Genomic DNA, 23005 nt, shown 5'->3' on the forward strand with positions numbered 1-23005 from the left:
CACACACACACTCCCCAATACACACACACACACACTCCCCAATACACACACACACACACCCCAATACACACACACACACACACACACTCCCCAATACACACACACACACACACACTCCCCAATACACACACACACACACACACACACACACACACTCCCCAATACACACACACACACACACACACTCCCCAATACACACACACACACACACACACACACTCCCCAATACACACACACACACACACACTCCCCAATACACACACACACACACACACACACACACCACACACACTCCCCAATACACACACACACACACACACACACTCCCCAATACACACACACACACACACACACACTCCCCAATACACACACACACACACACACACACTCCCCAATACACACACACACACACACACACACACACACACACTTCCCAATACACACACACACACACACACACACACACTCCCCAATACACACACACACACACACACTCCCCAATACACACACACACACACACACACTCCCCAATACACACACACACACACACACACTCCCCAATACACACACACACACACACACACACACACACACACACACACACTCCCCAATACACACACACACACACACACACTCCCCAATACACACACACACACACACACACACACTCCCCAATACACACACACACACACACACACACACACACACACACTCCCCAATACACACACACACACACACACACACACACTCCCCAATACACACACACACACACAAACACACTCCCCAATACACACACACACACACACACACACACACACTCCCCAATACACACACACACACACACTCCCCAATACACACACACACACACACACACTCCCCAATACACACACACACACACACACACACACACACACTCCCCAATACACACACACACACACACACACACACACACACACACACACTCCCCAATACACACACACACACACACACACACACACACACACACTCCCCAATACACACACACACACACACACACACTCCCCAATACACACACACACACACACACACACACACACACACACACACTCCCCAATACACACACACACACACACACACACACACACACTCCCCAATACACACACACACACACACACACTCCCCAATACACACACACACACACACACACACACACTCCCCAATACACACACACACACACACACACACTCCCCAATACACACACACACACACACACACACTCCCCAATACACACACACACACACACACACACACACACTCCCCAATACACACACACACACACACACACACACTCCCCAATACACACACACACACACTCCCCAATACACACACACACACACACACACACACTCCCCAATACACACACACACACACACACACACACTCCCCAATACACACACACACACACACACACACACACACACACTCCCCAACACACACACACACACACACACTCCCCAATACACACACACACACACACACACACTCCCAATACACACACACACACACACACACACACACACACTCCCCAATACACACACACACACACACACACACACACACTCCCCAATACACACACACACACACACACTCCCCAATACACACACACACACACACACACACTCCCCAATACACACACACACACACACACACACACACACACACACACACACACACACACACACACACTCCCCAATACACACACACACACACACACACACACACACACTCCCCAATACACACACACACACACACACACACACACACACACTCCCCAATACACACACACACACACACACTCCCCAATACACACACACACACACACACACACTCCCCAATACACACACACACACACACACACACACACACACTCCCCAATACACACACACACACACACACACTCCCCAATACACACACACACACACACACACTCCCCAATACACACACACACACACACACACACTCCCCAATACACACACACACACTCCCCAACACACACACACACACACACACACACACTCCCCAATACACACACACACACACACACACTCTCCCCAATACACACACACACACACACACACACTCCCCAATACACACACAAAGTGGAGTACAGTCAGAGTCAGCAACGGATGTAAGTGTACAAGAAAAAACAAAAAATAATAATGCGCCAAATGGGATGTTACTACGAATATGGGCAATAAGCAAGATTGACAATAAAATATATATAAAAAAAAAAAACATGTGACATGAACCAGTCCGGTGCGTTTAGGGTATTGCTGAAAAGAATATATATATGAGTGAGACAAACACAACCCAATGAATGGTGCAGCTTCTTTAAAACAGGGAACCCCCAGTCCCTGATATATACGTGGCAACAAAGAAGAAAAAAGTTAGAAGCGCAGTCAGTACGGGGTTGTGGTCAAACTCTATATCTTTATTAATATATCTTGTCCCAGGGATAAACCTCTAGGACAACAACAACATGAGAATTAATACATTGATAATAATAGTAAAAACTGTGCAGATGAAGCTGTTTGTGCAATTGCACTTGATGGGTCTCCAAGGGGTTAAAAACGGGAGTAGCCCGATAGTAAGTCTCAGTCCTGCAATCTGTGCACTGCCCGGGCAGGTTTAGGTAAAATAGGGGGTACCCCAGGGTTGAGACAATGCTCAAATGCTCACCCTTGATCCACTTTGGTCCGTTGGTGTCCAGTAGTGTTCTTTGGTCCCGAAATCTGCTCCGTAGCAAGCTGCTCAGATGCGCTGGTGCGCACGATAGCAGACAGCCCTCCGGGTGTCCGGGTCTGATGTCACTTCCGGCTGTGACGCACAGACCCTTCCCGGTAGTCTCTGGGCTTCGTCTATCAGCTCTCCTCCTCCTGCTAGTTGCCGATCACCAGGCAAACAGGTTTTGATCAGCTGGAGCCCAGCGTGTGGTGTTAACAGCTCTACTCCACTGCACTGTATGGAAGCAACACCCTATTGCTCCTCCTCCTACGCGTTTCACCAAAAGGCTTCGTCAGGGATATCAATGCACCAGTGCCATATTAATTTATAGCCAAGTTAATTGCAATGGCTCAATTAGTGTGATAATGAACTTCCATATTGGTTCATTAAACCTATTTTCTTAATGGACTGGTGCTATTGATACAAATGACTGGTTCATGTCACAAACAAAGAAAAAAACAATACTTAAACAAAAAACATGATATAAAAAAGATTAATTACAATATAGGATAAATTAAAAATATTTAAAAAATTTTAAAAATGTAATAAAATATGAATTAAAAATACATTCTTTTATGAATTTATCGGTGTTTGTCATTATTAAACAAATGGATTCATCAATATGTATTATAATAATTTAGCTATACAGTTAAAACACCTTATATAACCCACAGATATATATAATTGAATAACTGACTGACTTGATTACAAAAAAATCAATACATGAAATAGATAATATATTAAACACTCATAAATAGAATTTAAAACATTTAAAATCAGATAAAGAATAGAGATCATTTAAATCTCAATAGATAAATGGTTTATGAGACAGATAACAATTACTGAAAAGCTAAAAGATCCAGTTCTTCATTCAGACCCACTGGACTCATTGTTTGTAATTTGAAAATCCAGTAGGTCTCCTGTTTTCTAAGTTTTAAAAGCCTGTCACCCCTCATGGTTGTATGGCTAATGTGTTCAATACAGACAATGGATAATCCTCCTATATCTTTATTGTGGGATGTTAAAAAATGACGTGAAACCCCATGTCCAAGGAAGCCTCTTAAGATGTTTCTCCTATGTTCAGTAAAGCGTTCCTTTAAACTTCTCTTGAACAATCATATAAAAACCCCAGTGACTCAGGGAGGAATGTAGCTGCCCCATAAAAATCTAAAAGTAGGGAAATTGAGAAACCCAATCATAACTTCTAACTTTTTTCTTCTTTGTTGTGACGGATGTGAGTGACTGGAGGGGGGGCGGGAGAGAGAGGAAAGGCCGACGATCCGAGCAGGCGGCTCCCCACCTCCCCATGCACCTATCTCCCGCACCAAGGGGACCGGGGGCAAAGGGAGTGCAGGGGGGTGGGGGGCAAAGGAAGCACTAGGGGGGCAAAGGGAGCACCAGGGGGGCAAGGAGGGCAAAGGGAGAGCCAGGGGGGCAAAGGGAGAGCCAGGGGGGCAAAGGGAGAGCCAGGGGGGCAAAGGGAGAGCCAGGGGGGCAAAGGGAGCGTCAGGGGGGCAAGGAGGGCAAAGGGAACACCATGGGGGCAAAGGGAGAGCCAGGGGGGCAAGTGGAAAGCCAGGGGGGCGGCAAAGGGAGTGCCAGGTGGGGCAAAGGGAGCACCAGGGGGGGCAAAGGGAGCTCCAGGAGCACCAGGGAGGGACAAAGGGAGCACCAGGGGGGGCAAAGGAATAGCCCGCGATCGCAAGTGTAGCCAGGTCCCCTGTCAGGGCTCAGAGCCCCTTCGGGTACTCACAGGGCATTCAGCCCCCAGGGTGCACAGGGACAGAGTCACATGTCCCAAGGGAGCCAATAGGGCGGCAGCATGTCCCTGCAGGGAGATTGATACATTTCGCGGGCTGGCAGTTGGTGACAGTTGGTGACCGGAGCAGCTAAGGGAAGGAGGTAGGGTGCGGGAGTCAGTGACTCCCTGCACTAGGCCAGCAGCCCCCCAGGCCCCAGATAGCCCTGAGTCACCAGTAGCTGAGTGCTATAGGGACAGGCCCTAGGTTAGGGACCCTGCCCCATTAGCTGTTTGATAGTTAGGGACACAGCGGACGCTGCGTTTCCTGCGGAGAGACTTGGGCTCAAGTCTCCGCCATTAAAGAGAGCTGGACTATCTTCAGGGTAGGATCGCCCCTGACGGATCACCACGCGGGTGGATCCTGGATGTCGTGTGGGAGTTCGTCTGATCCTTTGTGAAGCCATTGCAGGCCCGAGCACGGGAGCGCTCGGCAGGTAACCAGTAACAACAAGTGCACCAACAGAGTACTCACACGGGACTAGTGGCTGCGCAGTCACACACACATCCATATCATTTAAAGGGACATATTGTGTGGGGTCACTGGATATCACGGGGTGGGATCACCTGGTGGGAGGAGGTTGCGTCCTGCGAGACGCCGTAGTAGTGTCGCCTCTAGAGAGGGACACCTGTTATTATATGCAAGTTCGTTCTATGCTCACAAGTAAAGTTATTGGTTGTAATATATATGCTGTTGTGTGATATATATATATATATATATTGTCCTGCGAGGATCACTCCCCCTCGGGTGGGAGCCGTCGCAGGTGGAGGCGCTGCACCAAGTACGAGGTTGCTCATATTACTATCATACGTGCCCCAGGCTCCCCGTGGCGGAGACTTAGGCCCCTGTGAGCCTAACAGGTAAAGCACAACACCTGGTAACACTGCGCTCCCCGCACACACACATTATATGCCATTGTATGGGGGAATACCCGTTACACAAGCAAGTCTGCTTCTGGGATTCCTGGCAAATAATAATTATTTATTATCTTGTCCGAATTTGGGCTAGTATTACTCAGTCAAATGTATATCTTAGGGAGCTTCAGACAAACCCGGCTATCCCTGTCAGTCCCCAAACCGCGCCCCTGCACTCTTTCCTAAATCTGTCTCAGCGTCTCCCCTCCTGAAACCCCTCTCCTGGCTTCCTGTCACACCCCGCATCTCACACCCAATTCTCCTCCTCCTCACTTTTACAGCTTTACCCCCCTCTGCCCCTCCTCACATCCCAGCCCTAATTTCTTCCTATGCACCATCCCGACTCTTGCGTTGTACCCCCTTTGTACCTAAAGCCCTCTCCCGCCTTAACCCTTTCTCACTGGTTGCCCCACACTCTGGGATGACCTTTAAGAGCCACCTTAAGGCACACCGGCTGAAAGAAGCATATGAGTAGCCGCGTGGCTAATACTATACACACGATACATGAAGCTCGGCCCCCTGCAGACGCACTTACCACAACGCCCTCCTACTGTCTCTGTACGTTCTTCCTAACAATTAGAGTGTAAGCTCTTTGGAGCAGGGACGCTTCCGAAATGTAACTTTTTGTCTGAAGCACTTATTCCCATTATCTGTTATTTGTATGTAGCCCCCTGTAAGCAGAACGGGCGACTTATCCTTCTACTACTGGAGTAAGCCCTGGTAAGGGCAGGCGCCAGTAGTGACCATGGGTTTTTTCCCCTCACCAAGCCCCGCCTCTGTGATAGAGGCGGGCCCCTGGCCCTGTGCAGGCCTAGACAGAGAGGAGGTCCTGCTGACATCATAGGGGGCGGGGCTGTGTCTCTTTAGTGGGCTGTCCTGTGGGTGTGTGGGAGAGAGGTCTGAGTGCAGCTCGGGAAGAATACTATTTAATAAGAATAGATATGACACGGCCTTCTCCTGCCGGCTCCTCTTAGTTTTATTTCCCCTTCTGTTATCCATATTCTGTATGTCCGGCTACAGGAAGGGTCAGGAGACAGGGAGGACAGAGGCAGGAGAACCCCATCTGGCTCCGGCCTTGCCTGTCCCTACTAATACAAACATACATCCCCTCGCTGAATAACATAGCCCTAATCCCATGTGACAAGGAGGGGTAGGACAGGCACTGCTATCCTTCCTCTGCCATATAGGATGGGACCCTCCCCCCCACCCCATGCTGTGACTCCTGTATGGGATGATACACTGGGGGAGATGCTGCAGGAGAGGAGGAAGCAATCAGAGGTCTCTCCCCCTCCCCCTGGGTATCACTGCAGCTTTCTGCCTGTCTGGGAGTCACAGCTCGCAACTATCGTCTGTGCAAGTCTGTATAGTAAAGATGGAGAGATGAGCACGTGTCTGGATAATAGTTATTTTGCCCATTACTGTACTGTATGTGTTTGGTGGGGTGGGGGGAGCTGTATTGATGTAAATGTAGGCCATGTTTTTGTTTTTTTAAATACAGGATTGGTACAGCAGGCCAGCGGGGACCCACGGGGACAACCCAAGGACCCCCAGACTCCCACAGGGACCACCTGAGGACCCACGAAGGACACCTGCGGGGAAGAACTGGTGGCCCCACAGCTGTGGGGGCCCCAGGCACCCACAGGGCCCCCGAGGGCCCCCCAGACTCCCGTGGGAACCACACGAGGGCCCCTAGACACCTGTGGGAACCACCTGAAAGCTCCCAGACAACCGCGTGGACGCCATTGGTGCCCACGGACACCCGTGGGGACCACCTGGAGGCCCACGGAGCCTAGCGGGGACAACCCGAAGTCCCCCAAGACACCGGTGGGCACCCCCAGGATGAACTGTGGAACCTGCGGACACCCATCTGGACCACCGGGGACCCCTGCTGGACTGCGGTATTAATCCTGTGTGTAAAAAAAATAATAGTTTTATGAATACTGTAATGGTTTATTAGGGACCTAGGAGGTGGCCAGTTGGGCTGTTATGTGTATTTTTGTTTATTGTGGGTAGTGGGGGTGGGTGAACGGGGTATTGGCCCCAAGGATGGGTGTTTAGGCCTACCGGGTGGGGGGGGTAGCGGGAGGGGTTAACCCCTTCATTACCTTAGCGGTATTAACCGCTAAGGTAAAGAAGAGGTTAAGTCATCCCGCAACCCCCCGCAAGGCCTAAACACCCACCCAGGGCCAAATACCACCTTCACCCACCCCCGCTACCCGCAATAAGGCTGGCACGGGTATATAACCCCTTCATTGCCTTGGCGGTAATGAAGTTGCCTGTAAATGCATTTTTTATGCATCGGATTCATGCCGGGGGTCTCTGGTGCTGATATTAATGGGTATCAGCTCTGGGACACATGCATTTTATTTTCATCGCAGCTTCACCCCACCTTCTTGCCAACTTTTGTGGCTGGACAATTTGGAGAAGAAACAGCAATTTTAAAGTGGTGATCAGCCGCAATAAGCTGATCAGGGCTTAAAGAATTGAGCGTGTTTGAAAAACTGGCGATCAGTGCCGAAAAGTGGCTTATCACCGCGCGTCTGCCGATTTGTAATTTTTATTTATTTATTTCTTTTTCGGCAAAAAAAACGGTAATTTTTGCTCTTATCGCCAGCTTCTCTGGGCTTACTGAATCGCTGTATCGCTGTATCAGTGTGTCTGTATCTGTGTGTGTGTGTGTGTGTGTGTGTATCAGTGTGGCTTTTTTGTCGATAAGCTGGTGATAAGTGGCTTATCGCTGCTTACTGCATGAGGGCCTTAGGGATGATTTGTTCCTATAAAGCAGGGGTGGGGAACGTCCGGCCCGCGAAAATCATTTGGTCCGGCCCCCGGGAAGCAAGCCTGCAAGAATGGTTTAAACAAAAAAAACTACCCCTCTCCTGATTGGCTGCCCGTGCTGTCACTCTGCCAAGATTTGTTTTTTGGCCCGCCTCTTCATACATGGAGCAAGTGTACTGCACCGACACACTTTATTCGAGCAAATACCCAGTATGTACCTGGCAGATTCCTGGAATGCGCCGCTCCTCACCTCTGACAAGCCCCGTTGCGTTTGCCTTCCCAGCCTGGGTTCATGCCTGGCTGACGGGCGGCTGATCTGTTAAATAATAATGATTAGGATTTAATAGGCTGCAATGCTTCGCGTGTCTACCAGATGGCATAAATTCATGAATTGTAATGCAGTATATATATATATTTACTGTGCAGTATTGCAGCCAGCGGGAATAAAATGCTTCAATCCCTGCCTGGAAAATAACCCAATGCACTCGGGCAGAAAACAGTCACAAACCTCAATACACCCGGGTATACCCGAATTCGTGGGACTAGCCGAGCTCTAATAAAGTGTGTCGCCAGTGTAGGGTGCAAGCCGGGCCTCCCCTTCCCTTCGCACTGCCCCCCTCCCTTCTCTCCTCCAGTAATGCCGGGCCTCCCCTTCCCTCAGCACTGCCCCCCTCCCTTCTCTCCTCCAGTAATGCCGGGCCTCCCCTTCCCTCAGCACTGCCCCCCTCCCTTCTCTCCCCCAGTAATGCCGGGCCTCCCCTTCCCTCAGCACTGCCCCCCTCCCTTCTCTCCTCCAGTAATGCCGGGCCTCCCCTTCCCTCAGCACTGCCCCCCTCCCTTCTCTCCTCCAGTAATGCCGGGCCTCCCCTTCCCTCAGCACTGCCCCCTCCCTTCTCTCCTCCAGTAATGCCGGGCCTCCCCTTCCCTCAGCACTTCCCCCCTCCCTTCTCTCCTCCAGTAATGCCGTGTCTCCCCTTCCCTCTGCATTGCCCCCCTCCCTTCTCTCCTCCAGTAATGCCGGGCCTCCCCTTCCCTCAGCACTGCCCCCCTCCCTTCTCTCCTCCAGTAACGCCGGGCCTCACATTCCCTCAGCACTGCCCCCCTCTCTTCTCTCCTCCAGTAATGCCGGGCCTCCCCTTCCCTCAGCACTGCCCCCCTCCCTTCTCTCCTCCAGTAATGCCGGGCCTCCCCTTCCCTCAGCACTGCCCCCCTCCCTTCTCTCCTCCAGTAATCCCGGGCCTCCCCTTCCCTCAGCACTGCCCCCTCCCTTCTCTCCTCCAGTAATGCCGGGCCTCCCCTTCCCTCAGCACTGCCCCCTCCCTTCTCTCCTCCAGTAATGCCGGGCCTCCCCTTCCCTCAGCACTGCCCCCTCCCTTCTCTCCTCCAGTAATGCCGGGCCTCCCCTTCCCTCAGCACTGCCCCCCTCCCTTCTTCCTCCAGTAATGCCGGGCCTCCCCTTCCCTCAGCACTGCCCCCCTCTCTTCTCTCCTCCAGTAATGCCGGGCCTCCCCTTCCCTCAGCACTGCCCCCCTCCCTTCTCTCCTCCAGTAATGCCGGGCCTCCCCTTCCCTCAGCACTGCCCCCCTCCCTTCTCTCCTCCAGTAATGCCGGGCCTCCCCTTCCCTCAGCACTGCCCCCCTCCCTTCTCTCCTCCAGTAATGCCGTGTCTCCCCTTCCCTCTGCATTGCCCCCCTCCCTTCTCTCCTCCAGTAATGCCGGGCCTCCCCTTCCCTCAGCACTGCCCCCCTCCCTTCTCTCCTCCAGTAACGCCGGGCCTCACATTCCCTCAGCACTGCCCCCCTCTCTTCTCTCCTCCAGTAATGCCGGGCCTCCCCTTCCCTCAGCACTGCCCCCCTCCCTTCTCTCCTCCAGTAATGCCGGGCCTCCCCTTCCCTCAGCACTGCCCCCCTCCCTTCTCTCCTCCAGTAATCCCGGGCCTCCCCTTCCCTCAGCACTGCCCCCTCCCTTCTCTCCTCCAGTAATGCCGGGCCTCCCCTTCCCTCAGCACTGCCCCCTCCCTTCTCTCCTCCAGTAATGCCGGGCCTCCCCTTCCCTCAGCACTGCCCCCTCCCTTCTCTCCTCCAGTAATGCCGGGCCTCCCCTTCCCTCAGCACTGCCCCCCTCCCTTCTTCCTCCAGTAATGCCGGGCCTCCCCTTCCCTCAGCACTGCCCCCCTCTCTTCTCTCCTCCAGTAATGCCGGGCCTCCCCTTCCCTCAGCACTGCCCCCCTCCCTTCTCTCCTCCAGTAATGCCGGGCCTCCCCTTCCCTCAGCACTGCCCCCCTCCCTTCTCTCCTCCAGTAATCCCGGGCCTCCCCTTCCCTCAGCACTGCCCCCCTCCGTTCTCAATAAGAATAGATATGACACGGCCTAGGAGGTGGCCAGTGGGGCTGTTATGTGTATTTTTGTTTATTGTGGGTAGCGGGGGTGGGTGAACGGGGTATTGGCCCCAAGGATGGGTGTTTAGGCCTACCGGGTGGGGGGGTAGCGGGAGGGGTTAACCCCTTCATTACCTTAGCGGTAATTAACCGCTAAGTTAAAGAAGAGGTTAAGTCATCCCGCAAACCCCTGGCAAGGCCTAAACACCCACCCAGGGCCAAATACCACCTTCCCCTACCCCGCTACCCGCAATAAGCCTGGCACGGGTGTATAACCCCTTCATTGCCTTGGCGGTAATGAAGTTGCCTGTAAATGCATTTTTTATGCATGGGATTCATGCCGGGGGTCTCTGTTGCTGATATTAATGGATATCAGCTCTGGGACACATGCATTTTATTTTCATTGCAGCTTCACCCCACCTTCTTGCCAACTTTTGTGGCTGGACAATTTGGAGAAGAAACAGCAATTTTAAAGTGGCGATCAGCCGCAATAAGCTGATCAGGGCTTATAGAATTGAGCGTGTTTGAAAAACTGGCGATCAGTGCCGAAAAGTGGCTTATCACCGCGCGTCTGCCGATTTAATTTATTTATTTATCTTCCGGCAAAAAAAAAAAACGATTTCTTTTTGCTCTAATCGCCAGCTTCTCTGGGCTTACTAAATCGCTATCCGACATAAGTATAAAATATAGTCTACCAAGACCCCTAATACAGAGTTACCCACCTTAGACGCGAGCAGCTGCCAGACGAGTATAGTAAATGTATCTTATTTCTTTTGCCACTGGAGGGCAGCGTGGAGTTGCAAGGAGTGGTGCCCGTAAGGACGACGTGCCAGTTAGGCGGAAGGAGAAGCGCACACACTGTTATGTGAAACGGATATATTTGGGGAGGGATTTAGGAGTCTGAGTGAGATAATTTATATTTTGTCACAATGGAAAAATTAACCATTTAAATATGCACAGATTTTATCCCACTTTTGGAAATTAGGGATGTTGCCTAAAAGTTTGAGAATGCATAAAGTGCCACCCCTGGGCTTTAATGAAACAGCATTTGTGGGCTAAAGGGAACAGCATTCTGTATAAAGGTATTTTGGACTTGATATAAATAATTGAAGCCAAAAACTAATATTAAGTAAATTGAGAATGGAAAAATCTTCAGCACAAACGTACAGAATGTGATATTCTGAGAGATCTTACAGATGTTATCAAATCCCACAATGAATATATAGAAAATGTCTGTATAGAACGAGTCAAACAAGAATACGCCAATAAAACGTTTAAAGCTGCAGTTCAGTCTTTTTTTTAATTTTATTTATTTTTTTACTTCAATAGTTTCATGTGGGCAATCTCTAATTACCTAAAGAACTGTATAGCTGCAGGTCAATTCGTTCTCCATGTATTGATAGGTGAAATTTGGTGACATAATTAGTGAAGGGATCTGTTTTTCTTCTGCTTCTGTCACTCAGTGGATGCTCATGAATATTCACGAGCACTCCTGCACTGATATGTGCTAGAGGGAGGGCAGGGCTGACAAAGGGGTGTGCCAGGGCTTGTGACAGGACATGAAGGGGCAGTGCCTTAGCAAATGGCTGTTAAAATAGAATACAAGAAAATTGGTCTTTCAAAGTTGTTGTTTTTTAAAACAGAAAATGCTAAAAGTATTTTTTCTTACTACAGAACTGATTTATTAAAAAAAACACACATGCAGGATATTGACTGAACTGCAGCTTTAAAGCATTGTCCTGCATACAGATCAGAGGCGAAGAATGGATATGGATACCCGATGTGAAGCTGGAAATAAGACCGAGAACAATACCGAAAAGACCGTTTCGGGGGAAGAAGGTGAGTGATGAAATAGCCGTCACTGTGTAACTCTTCCAATTACCTGCAACTTCATGCAGAGAAATAGCAACGCTTGTTTTTAACGTGTTAGCGCCAAGGGGGAATTCAACTGCTGAGAGGTTAAGGGAGTTACTCACCCAAACTCAGCGACGTTTCTGTGTCTCTGTGATAACTCCCCCAGGACATGCTCGGAAACCAGAGGTTACTCAATGTATTTTTGATAAATAGAAACTTGACCTTCTGGGGAGGGGTATATAATGGGTACTGGGCCTGGTGAGGTAGGTATAACGGGTACTGGGCCTGGTGAGGTGGGTATAACGAGTACTGGGCCTGGGGAGGGGCGTATAACAAGGTACTGGCCTTGGGAGGGTTGTATAACTGGGTACTGGGTATGGGGAGGTGGGTATAACGGGTATTTGCCCTGTGGAGGGCGATATAACATGGTATTGCGGAGGGGGTATAAGTGGCACAGGAGCTCTTGTGATACAGAGTATCACTGTCCCTGGTTACAAACACTTCATGTCTTCTGCAGATCAGGACACGCACGAAGGTGGTGCCCTTTGTGCCACCAGACGACGAGGCGGGCTACGAGGCGGACGACGAGGCATACGACATAGTGGGCGTCAAGTGGAAAAATGAGGTGGGCTACAAGGCGGCCGACGACGCAGACGTGGTGTACGATGACCAAGGAGCATACGACAGGTGTGGCCGGATCTGCTGCTTCACCTTTTTTAGGCGGAGGAGAAGACCCCGGGAGCAGGTAGGAGAATACGAGAGGTGCGGACAGATCTGCTGCTTCACCTTTTTTAGGCGGAGAAGAAGCCAGGAGCAGGTAGCAGAGGAGCCAGGGCATAGATACAGGGGTATTCTAGGGGCCCTGAGAAGCTGGTTTGACCGCAGGAGAGGCAGATAAGATCAGGAAGGCTGCAGGAGGGGCAGGTATTAGAGGGAGATAGGGATATTGGGCGTGAGAGGGTGGGAGAGAACAAGGAGCAGGGCCGGAGCACGGGTTTCATGCGCCCGAGGCGAAACTTAAAATTTGTGCCCCAGTTGTATAAAAAATAATAAGATAAATAAAATAATAAAATAAACAGTGGCGTAGCTATCGGGGCTGCAGGGGGGGCGACCGCACCCCAGCGCGACGCAAAATAAAAATAAAAGGGCGCCAAAATACTGGATAAAAGAAATAAAAATAATTTAAAAAAATAGATAAATGAATTAGAAATAAAAAGAAAAAAAATAATAATGATTATTAATGCGCCCCTGGTAGCTCTGCGCGCTAGGCGACCGCCTAATGGCCGGCCGGCCCTGCGAGGTATGCGGGAGGAAAAGGGGTGAATGGCATAGATATGCAGGGGGATGGGGGAGTAGGTGAGTTATACACAGGGGCACAAGGGCCCCATCACCCGCATCTCTATATACGGAGTGTGCCCCTGTGTATAACAACGCTGATCTGTGCTGCTCCATCTGATATCACTGCGCAGTGATCCAGGGACCACCCGATCGCCATTTAATGGGGTCAGGAAGGAATTTTTCCCCCCATTGCACAGCAGGGGTTATGTTTCGTCTTCCTCTGGATCACAGCAACAAACTGCCCTTTGTGCATGAATTATCAGTGAGATCGTTATACACCCTGCATTGGTCTTCACCCCTTTGCTGCCGGAGGGGCCTGCAATGCATTGCTCTGCGTGTTACTATATCGCTCTGCAATGTGCTGCAGGCCCCTACCAGCAAAGAGATTAATTATTTCAATAAAATACTCTCTTTAATCCAACCTATGTGTAGTGTCTTTTCTATCCGTTGTATCTATTGCTAACAGCTCAGTGATTCTTCCCCAGGACGCTGCACTAGTGTCACGCTGCCAAGCCCGGGTGTGAGGGAGATTTATAGGGTCACATATACACTTCTGCCAAAACACGAGTGCAAGATCTGTCATATCTTTTATTACACAAAACGGTATCTAAAAAGGTAAAAAGAACATACATGGGATTCTGCTACAAATATCTCTCTAATTACAAACCAATTAGCAAATCATTCAGATTAGAGTCGAGCGAAAAGAAAGGGTTAAGTATCTCATGTACAGTATATGCAGTGTAGGCTGTTCTGCAGCATTACATGCAGGGGACAACGTTTAGGGGATATAAGTAATGCTGATCTCAGAGCTGACCGGCTGACCTGCTCTACCGGCTGACCTGCTCTTCTGGCTGACCGGCTGACCTGCTCTTCTGGCTGACCGGCTGATCTGCTCTTCTGGCTGACCGGCTGACCTGATATATATATATATATATATATATATATATATATATACACAATAGGGGTCTGCGCTCGTGTGTGGAACGCCAGAAGTATAGGATATATAAAATCAATTAAACCGGTAATAAATCATAAATACATCAACATAATATTAATGAATTAATATAATGATATACCAATGCAATATATCCTAAATAATGAAATTAATTAATATACCAAAAATGCACTGTGAATGTCCAATATAAAAAAAAAGCTAAAAACATACAATTATACAAAAAAAATTCTTTTTTTGTGTGTGGTGCTGTGAACTTTGCCTTAATCTGCTCAATGCAGATAGTCCTCTAGAGTCCAACAAATAAGTCCAATAATTGGGGAGTGACAGTGGCACTATTAGGACCAACAGGCAGCTTCTTAAAAGGGCACAACGACCTCCCTCTCCACCTGCATAGAAAAATATAAGAAAAAAAAAAGGCGCCAAATCCTAGTGCATTACTGTGCAAAATAGATATATTTAATTCCCAAAAATCTCAATAAAAATGAACTCACAAACATAAAACAATTAAAAGCATTGTATGAGTAATACTCATGCTCCTAGGACCAGGAAACGCTGCTTTGCTGCTGTAGTCCCTCCGTGACTCCACTGGAACAGATTGCTGCCTCCGTTGTTCACTGCCTGCAGGAACTGACGTATCAGGCACTCCACGATGGTCTCTCCCCTGGTATACACCAAACAGTTGATCTTTAGTTCCCACCGGGGACGGTTGAAGTCGCGGACCAGCGGGTGACGTCACGGGAACAGTTCTAATTACCGGACCGGTACAGATACTCAGCAGTTCAATGGCAAGCGTTGCAAAGTCCACTGGTTGCAAAGTCCACTGCACACCTTCCCTACGCGTTTCATCTGATTTACAGACTTCTTCAGGGGATGAACTCTGGGTGTGTGGTGTCTCATATTATATACCTCCCAAATCCAATTAGCTTAATTAGTAAAAAGGCAAAAAACAATGTGTTGGCAATTTAAATTGTACGTGGAAACGATTGAATACACATGTGAACACCTAATATTGCATCCACATCACTAAATACTTGCCAGCACAAAGAAATATATATACAATACTGATGAATACCAGTTATACTATAAAATTATTAAAACAAATATATAGTTGATGTCCTTGTCTATGTTTTTTTGTTGTAATTATACGGACTACAAGGGTGTATCTAGAGATATCAAGAGAATATACTGTAGTTGCCAACACCTCAATATAAATGATATTTAGCAACAGTTATACATTTTATGTTAAACAAAAAATTAATATTATTATTCTTATAAAACAAAAATTATTTCATAATCAATGTCCTTATTTGTTTTAGTTAAACATACTATAAGGGTACATCTCAAGATATCCTAAATGCCCCAATGAACAGAAGAGTTAGATATTTATTCAATACAATATAAAAGTGGCTTAAAGAGGGTAGATCAATTAATGAACAAAAAAGAGCATAATAGTCTCTTATATACCAATTGATTTTTATCTTGGTACATTATTTATATTTTACTTAGTATTATCATGGATAAAGATTGAAACCATAATCCCTTATGAGTGGTTTTACTCTTAATATTGCAGAACCATTTGTGATATTAAATGAGTGTTAGTCAGTGTCCCATAAGCTGGAGGTTAAAGTATCTTTGTGTTTATGTATATAAATCCAATTTGGACTATAAAATAGAACCAGCGTGGAAAAGAGCAGCATTGAACTCCATAAAGAATATAATATGGAGTTAAGAAATATAATAGGAAGTTTAGACCGGGCATGTATCCTAGGTCACTTGAATCGTCAGCCCAGTAAGATTGCATGGTTCAGCTTACTCCCAACACTCCTCGATAGGGGGGTTGGGGGGGGGGGAGGGAAGGGGGGGGGGGGAATAGAGGGGGGAGAGGGGGGAAAAATGTGATGGTGAAAAAATAGAAATCTATGTGTATGTGATACGTGAAATAACAAATATTAATAAATGTGTCTTAGTATGGCACTGTGTTATATGTATATGTATGTGCTATCAATAATATAAACCCTTAACTAAATGTTTATGTGCTATCATAAATTCTTAACACCATAATGGGTGAATTTATATTAATAATCACCTATGTCAGGCGATCACGAAGGGAACATGTGACCATGTTCAACCCAGACCTCCGTGGTCACCAGACTTGTAATGGTACCTATCCTACAGTAACAAGGAGCAAAAAGAAAAAAGGCAAAGAAAAAGGCAAAGAAAAAACAGGAGAAAAATCCGTCCCAAAAAAATAGACAGAGGTCAGATTAGATGACTGTGCTGACATCAATACAATCATTTAGGCCTTCTGGACTCAATGTATTTAATTCGTAGATCCAGTATGTTTCTCTCAGATTGAGCAGTTTGTGCCTGTCTCCACTCAGAAGTGTAGAATTTATAGCCTCAACCCCCATGATTACTAATGAGGACGGATCTTTATTGTGCTTCAATTCGTAATGTCTGGATAAACTATGTGTTTTTAACCCATGAATTATATTACGTCGATGTTCCAGGAATCGTATACATAGGGCCCTTTTGGTTCTACCAATATACTGAAGCCCACAGGGGCATGTAATAGCGTATACAATGTGAGTGGACAGACAGTTGATATGGCCTTTTATTTGATGTACAGATCCATTTGAGTGGGATATGACACTCTCAGTCTTTTTTAAGTGTTTGCATGTAAGGCATCTTGAGCGATTGCACAGGAAATTACCATTTTTAACGTTCTTATTTGTTTGTACAGCATTTCTGAATTTTCTCAGTCTACTGGGTGCCACGATTGATTTTATATTTCTGGCCTTCTGAAATATCACCGGTATTTTGGGTGGTAGATTTTTGCCTATGATCGGATCATTAAGCAAAATTCCCCAGTGTTTGTTTAATATATTTTTAATTTTTTGTGAAGAACAATTGAATTGTGTAATAAATTGAGGGACAATGATCTCATTCTTGTCCCTTGTCTGCCTATTTTTATTTTTTATTTTTGTAATTATATTGCCTTTTGACTGGTCTAAAAGTTCTTGTCTATCCAGTTTACCAACTTGTTTAAAAGTTTCTAGGACCTTATGGTGATTGTAACCTTTGTCCACAAACTTTTTTACAAGAGCGTCCCCCTGGGCCAAGTAGTCCGAATCAAGAGAACAATTCCTCCTGATTCTGAGAAATTGGCCCCTGGGGACGTTCTCCAACCATTTGTGGTAGTGGTTGCTCTTATAATGTAGGTATGCATTTGTGGACACTTTTTTGAAAAATGTTTTTGTTACAATTTCGTTCTTATTGTTCACCATTAGTTCTAAATCCAAAAAATTAATATTGTATTTATTTATGTCAAAAGTGAACCTCAAATCCATCTGATTGTCATTAAATGCTGTTAGCATCTCACTCAATGCCTCCTGTTCACCGTCCCAGATGAAAATCAGGTCGTCTATGAAACGGCCATAGTACACCAAACCAGCCCCCAGCCTAGCATTCCCCCACACATATATATATATAATATATAGAGCAGACTGAGAGGAACGCAGCTTGTGGGAGGCTCGGTAAAGCAGTTCAGTGGACACATCGTTTGGCTTGATCTAGCAGCAGCTAGAGGCAGTCAGGAGAGGCCTCGGTTTCCTGGAGGGACTTCCGTTTTGTGCGGGACACCAGACCGGGTGAGCGTCACTTCCGGTAGAAGGAGACCGCGCACGAGAGGACACCATTACAGGCTCGAACGGCACCACTGGCTTATGAGGGCCAATCTCATAACTGCTTTCAAATAACGCTTTACTTGTGAGTGGGCATTTGTCTGGTTTTAAATGTTCCATAAAATTATTGGTAAACTTTAATGCACTAGGTGTGCGCCTGTTTTCTTTTCTTTTTTCTTTCATAGGTATTCCTAGGGAGTTGTGATCCCTTATAAACGGGCTGCCTATACCTGGATGCATTCATTTGGAACAGGACTCTGTGACTTTTAAGGTTTTAAAAGTTTTTTGGAAAAAGTTTTTATTTTCATTTTTTCATATTTTTTATATTTTATATTTATATTTCATTCAAGATATTTTTTGTATTACAACACATAATTTTTTTTCCAGAAGCATTTTTAACTATTTTGTCATGTACACTTTGTATTAAAGTTATTACACATTTTATCATAGAATTACATACAGTAGGGTTTTTTAATTATATTATTCCACCTTAGCCACCCCATAGGTTGTATCAACGCAGTTGGCTACTTATTCACAGTTAGGCAGGTTGTTGCATTAGGCGCTCCTTTACCATTTCTGTTTTGTTTTGATATATATATATATATATATATATATATAAAATCAAAAATTAAATAGATGATACCGTTCTGTGGCTAACGAAATGCTTTTATTTGTGCGAGCTTTCGAGATACACTGATCTCTTCTTCCGGCGATGTTACAATGAATGAAGCAAGCAAAAGGTATACTTAAAAACAATGTCTCTTGGAATGTTATCTGTGCTGGTCCTTCCCCCGGTGTGGATGTGTTTTATGCCTAGAGGTGTCAAAAGGTTCCTGAAAGCAAGTGATGAAAGAGTGTGTATGTGTATCAGTGTGAATGAAAATGAATGGAGAGCCCACAGTATATACAGTGCTTTACAAAAGGTGTGTGTGGAGTGGGAGTGGATATAAATGGTGTGGGTGGGTGTGGAAATGTGAGAGTTTGTAGCACAACTAAAAGTGTGTGTGGATACTTTGTGGTCCCTATTGGTGTATAGGGATGGAAAAACAGTATTTGTATGTGTAAGAGACAGCTGTGTGTGCATACGTATAGCAAAGTATGTTAAATTACGCCGCGGGGTCATGTGACGTCACCCTCGTCAAATGCCGCTGCAGGTCACGTGACGCCGCATCAAGGTAAGGGGGGGGCGCGAGCACCAGCAGAGGGAAGGCAGGGGGGCGAGCTGCAAAAGTTTGTGCTCCCCTGGTATAACCAATAAATAATATAGCTGATATAGCAATTTGGTTGTGGCTAGAGAGAGATTATAATGGCAGTGAGAATTAGTGGTCAGAATTAATAACAGTGCAATTACTAAAAAGTAGCTGTAATAAAATAATAATAAACACTCTGCCTAAACACAATAAAAGTCCAGAAATCTAGCTCTAATAGCTATGTTATAACTCAATCATAAAAGGATCCAATTCGGGCGTCCTCTGGAGCCCTGGCAGCTCTCTTCAGGGAAACAACCACCTCCTCGATAGATATCTAAACAAAAAAAAGAAGAGAAAGCGCCCGCTCCATGTGTAAATTCGGTTTAACAATTTCATTTCCTGGACAAGATAAAAATAGCAAACTCACAAACGCCCGTTTGGTAAAAGCATTGTGTGAGACAAGCTCGGGCTCCGTGGTAATCCGGTGGTCAATCCGCAGCTCCAGACTTTGGACGATGACCGGGAAACTCTGTAGGCTGCGCCCCTCGCAGTGTGGTCCTCCAGCAATCTGTGGTATGTTGTGGTTCCACTGTAAATCCGGTGTCTCGTCTTGGTCGCGTACCAACTTCCCTTCCGGCGTCAGGACGTATAGTGTGGCAATAGCAACGAGAAGAAAGTACTGAGGTGGGGTTGGATCCCCCTCGGTTATTTCTTGTTTTTTTTTTTTTTATAACTTTGATTTTATTGGGTGAAATACATCTGACATGGTAACACCATCCATTGTCTACAGTGAAACACCACATTTAGTACTTTCTTTTTATATAAAGAACCAAAAGCTTGACTTACTGGACTTACAAGACGAACCGGGGGACAAGACATACTGACTATGTAGAAGGGAGGGGGGGGGGAAGGGAGGGGGGGGTTAGAGGGCTCGAAGGGGTGTTCCGCCTATCCTCAGCCGTTCGGGCGCCGTGCATGTATTTTAGAGTAACCACTTTCTCCGAGAACCTTGGCCCACGCTCACCTGCTGTTACCTCTTTGGCTGCCTCCTACACTAGGGTCCTAATCTACCCTGGGTCCTGCTCCTCCTCCGGATTCTCTGTCGCTATGTTGTCATGGATCCCTTTCATTACCGGAGAACGCATTTACCACCTATTATTGCAGGATTGTGGTGATATCTATTCCCGGGATGTCTGTCTGTGCCAGCCAGGGCTCCCAGACTTTTAGAAAATTTGAGCCGGTGTCGTTGACCAAACTCGTCAACTGTTCCATCCGGCATACAAACCAAATTCTATTTCTAATCTTGGGGATAATCGGAATCTCTGGTTGTTTCCATACTGCTGCGATCTCGCACCTGGTGGCTGTAGCCAGATGTGCGATCAATTTATGTGTGGCGTTAGATAGCCCCTTGACTCGTCTGCCCAACAGGAACAGCCACGGGTCTAAGGGGATGTCCACTTCTAGTAGTCTCTGAAGCCAATCTTTAATCTCCTCCCAAAGCGGGTTTACCTTCGTACAAGACCACATCATATGGAATAAGTCCGCTCTCTCCCCGCACTGCTTGGGGCAGAGCGGAGAGTAGCCTTTGACAAATTTAGATAATTTAGCGGGCGTGTAATACCACCTCATCAGGACTTTATATGCGTTCTCCTTTAATGTGGTGCAGATGGAGCTTTTGGCCGCCATCTGCAGGATCTTATCCCAGTCTTCGTCTTCTAATGTCTCCCCCAAATCTGCTTCCCACTGTCTCATGTAGGCCAGTTTGGGTTGGTCGTCCGTCTTTGGGCAGACTACTTCCCTGTACATTCTAGATGTTAGTCCCCTTGTGTCCGTATCTCTTGAACAGAGCTGCTCAAAATTCGTTCTCCGGGGCCGAATTGGGGCTTCATTGTAGAAGGCCCTGATCTGGAGGTATCTAAAGAATTCAGTGTTTGGTAAATTGTTCTCCTCTTTAATGTGATCAAATGTTTTTACACGTTGCCTGCCCTCCAGATCTTTTAGGCGGAGATACCCAGCTTGAATCCATTTTGAGAAAATCGAGCTATCCATACCTGGAGCAAAGTTTGGGTTCCCCCAAATGGGAGTCATCAGAGAGTTCAGGGATGTGAGGTGGCACTTGATCTTTACCGCGTCCCAGACTTTCAAGGAGTTGACCATGGTCTGCAGAGGAGTCCGCATGACGGCCCGGCTTTTTTTGGGCAACCAAATTAGATTCCTAATATCTATTGGTGTGCAACATGTTTTTTCTAGCGCTACCCACCTCCGAAGATTCGGGTCTGTGTGCCACTGCACAATCTGGCACAGTTGGGCTGCTTTGTAGTAGGCGAACAAGCATGGCACCCCCAACCCTCCTCTCAAGGTCGGCCTCCTTAAGATCGCTTTGTTAATTCGTGGGTTTTTCTTATTCCAGATAAACTTTGTTATTAAGGACTGAAGCGAGAGGATGTCTTCTTTTATCAGGGGGATCGGGAGGGCCTGGAAAAGGTACAGCACTCGTGGCAGGAGATTCATCCTTACACTATGAATACGGCCTATCCACGAGATACTGCACTCCGCCCATCTCCGGAGATCCTCACGGAGAGTCCGAAACAACCTGGGATAATTTGCTTTATATAAAGCCTTATATTCTTTTGTGATATATACCCCTAAATACTTAATCATAGAGGGTTGCCATTTAAAATTAAAATTGAGTCCAATTAGTTTTTCTACTGGTTTTGGTAAATTTATATTGAGGGCTTCCGATTTGGCCTGATTAATTTTGAACCCAGAAATTTGTTTAAAGGTCCCCAAAATTGAGAAGACATTGGGCAGGGAGGTGAGAGGGGTTATTTCTTGTTTTATTAATAAATAATTTACTATATTTTAATCTCTGGTGCGCATTGTGTGCATTTTTCTTCTTGTCTGCACAGTGCTTCAGATGCTGCATCTGAAAAAATGCCGGTGGATCGGGATGTGAGGTAGGGAAGTGACGTCCGCGCCGGAACGTTATTGCCACGCCTCCAAATATTTATTGCCACGCCCCCAATCGCACCCGCTGCATACCCTGCAAAGCCATAAAAAAGCTCAGGCTTCAGCAAGTGTATTGCAGCGTGTGTGCCTTCCCTCCGTCTGAAATACTATAGACGCAGCCTTATCGACGTTTACTAAATAGGCCCATGTGTGTCTCTGTGTCTCTCAAATCAAATCAGCTTGATTGGCATGTCAAAAGAACATTTCAGTATTGCCAAAGCGTGAGTAATAGGGGGTGTGGGACAATGATTACACGAATACTAGGGGGTACGGTATAATGGTTATACAGTACATTACTTTTGTCTCTCTCTCTCTCTCTGTGTCTGTCTCTCTCTCTCTCTGTGT

General features: G+C 46.9%; 1 long non-coding RNA gene across 1 annotated transcript; it reads left to right on the forward strand.

The window, feature by feature from the left end:
* The first annotated feature begins 4610 nt into the window (after positions 1-4610).
* LOC142476731 (uncharacterized) lies at positions 4611-22608 on the forward strand. Its single transcript, XR_012791940.1, has 3 exons — positions 4611-4998; positions 6975-7385; positions 22561-22608. It is a non-coding gene; the product is annotated as an uncharacterized LOC142476731 (long non-coding RNA).
* Positions 22609-23005: the final 397 nt, after the last annotated feature.

This window comes from Ascaphus truei, unplaced genomic scaffold (assembly GCF_040206685.1).
Source record: "Ascaphus truei isolate aAscTru1 unplaced genomic scaffold, aAscTru1.hap1 HAP1_SCAFFOLD_1669, whole genome shotgun sequence".
Lineage (NCBI taxonomy): Eukaryota > Metazoa > Chordata > Amphibia > Anura > Ascaphidae > Ascaphus > Ascaphus truei.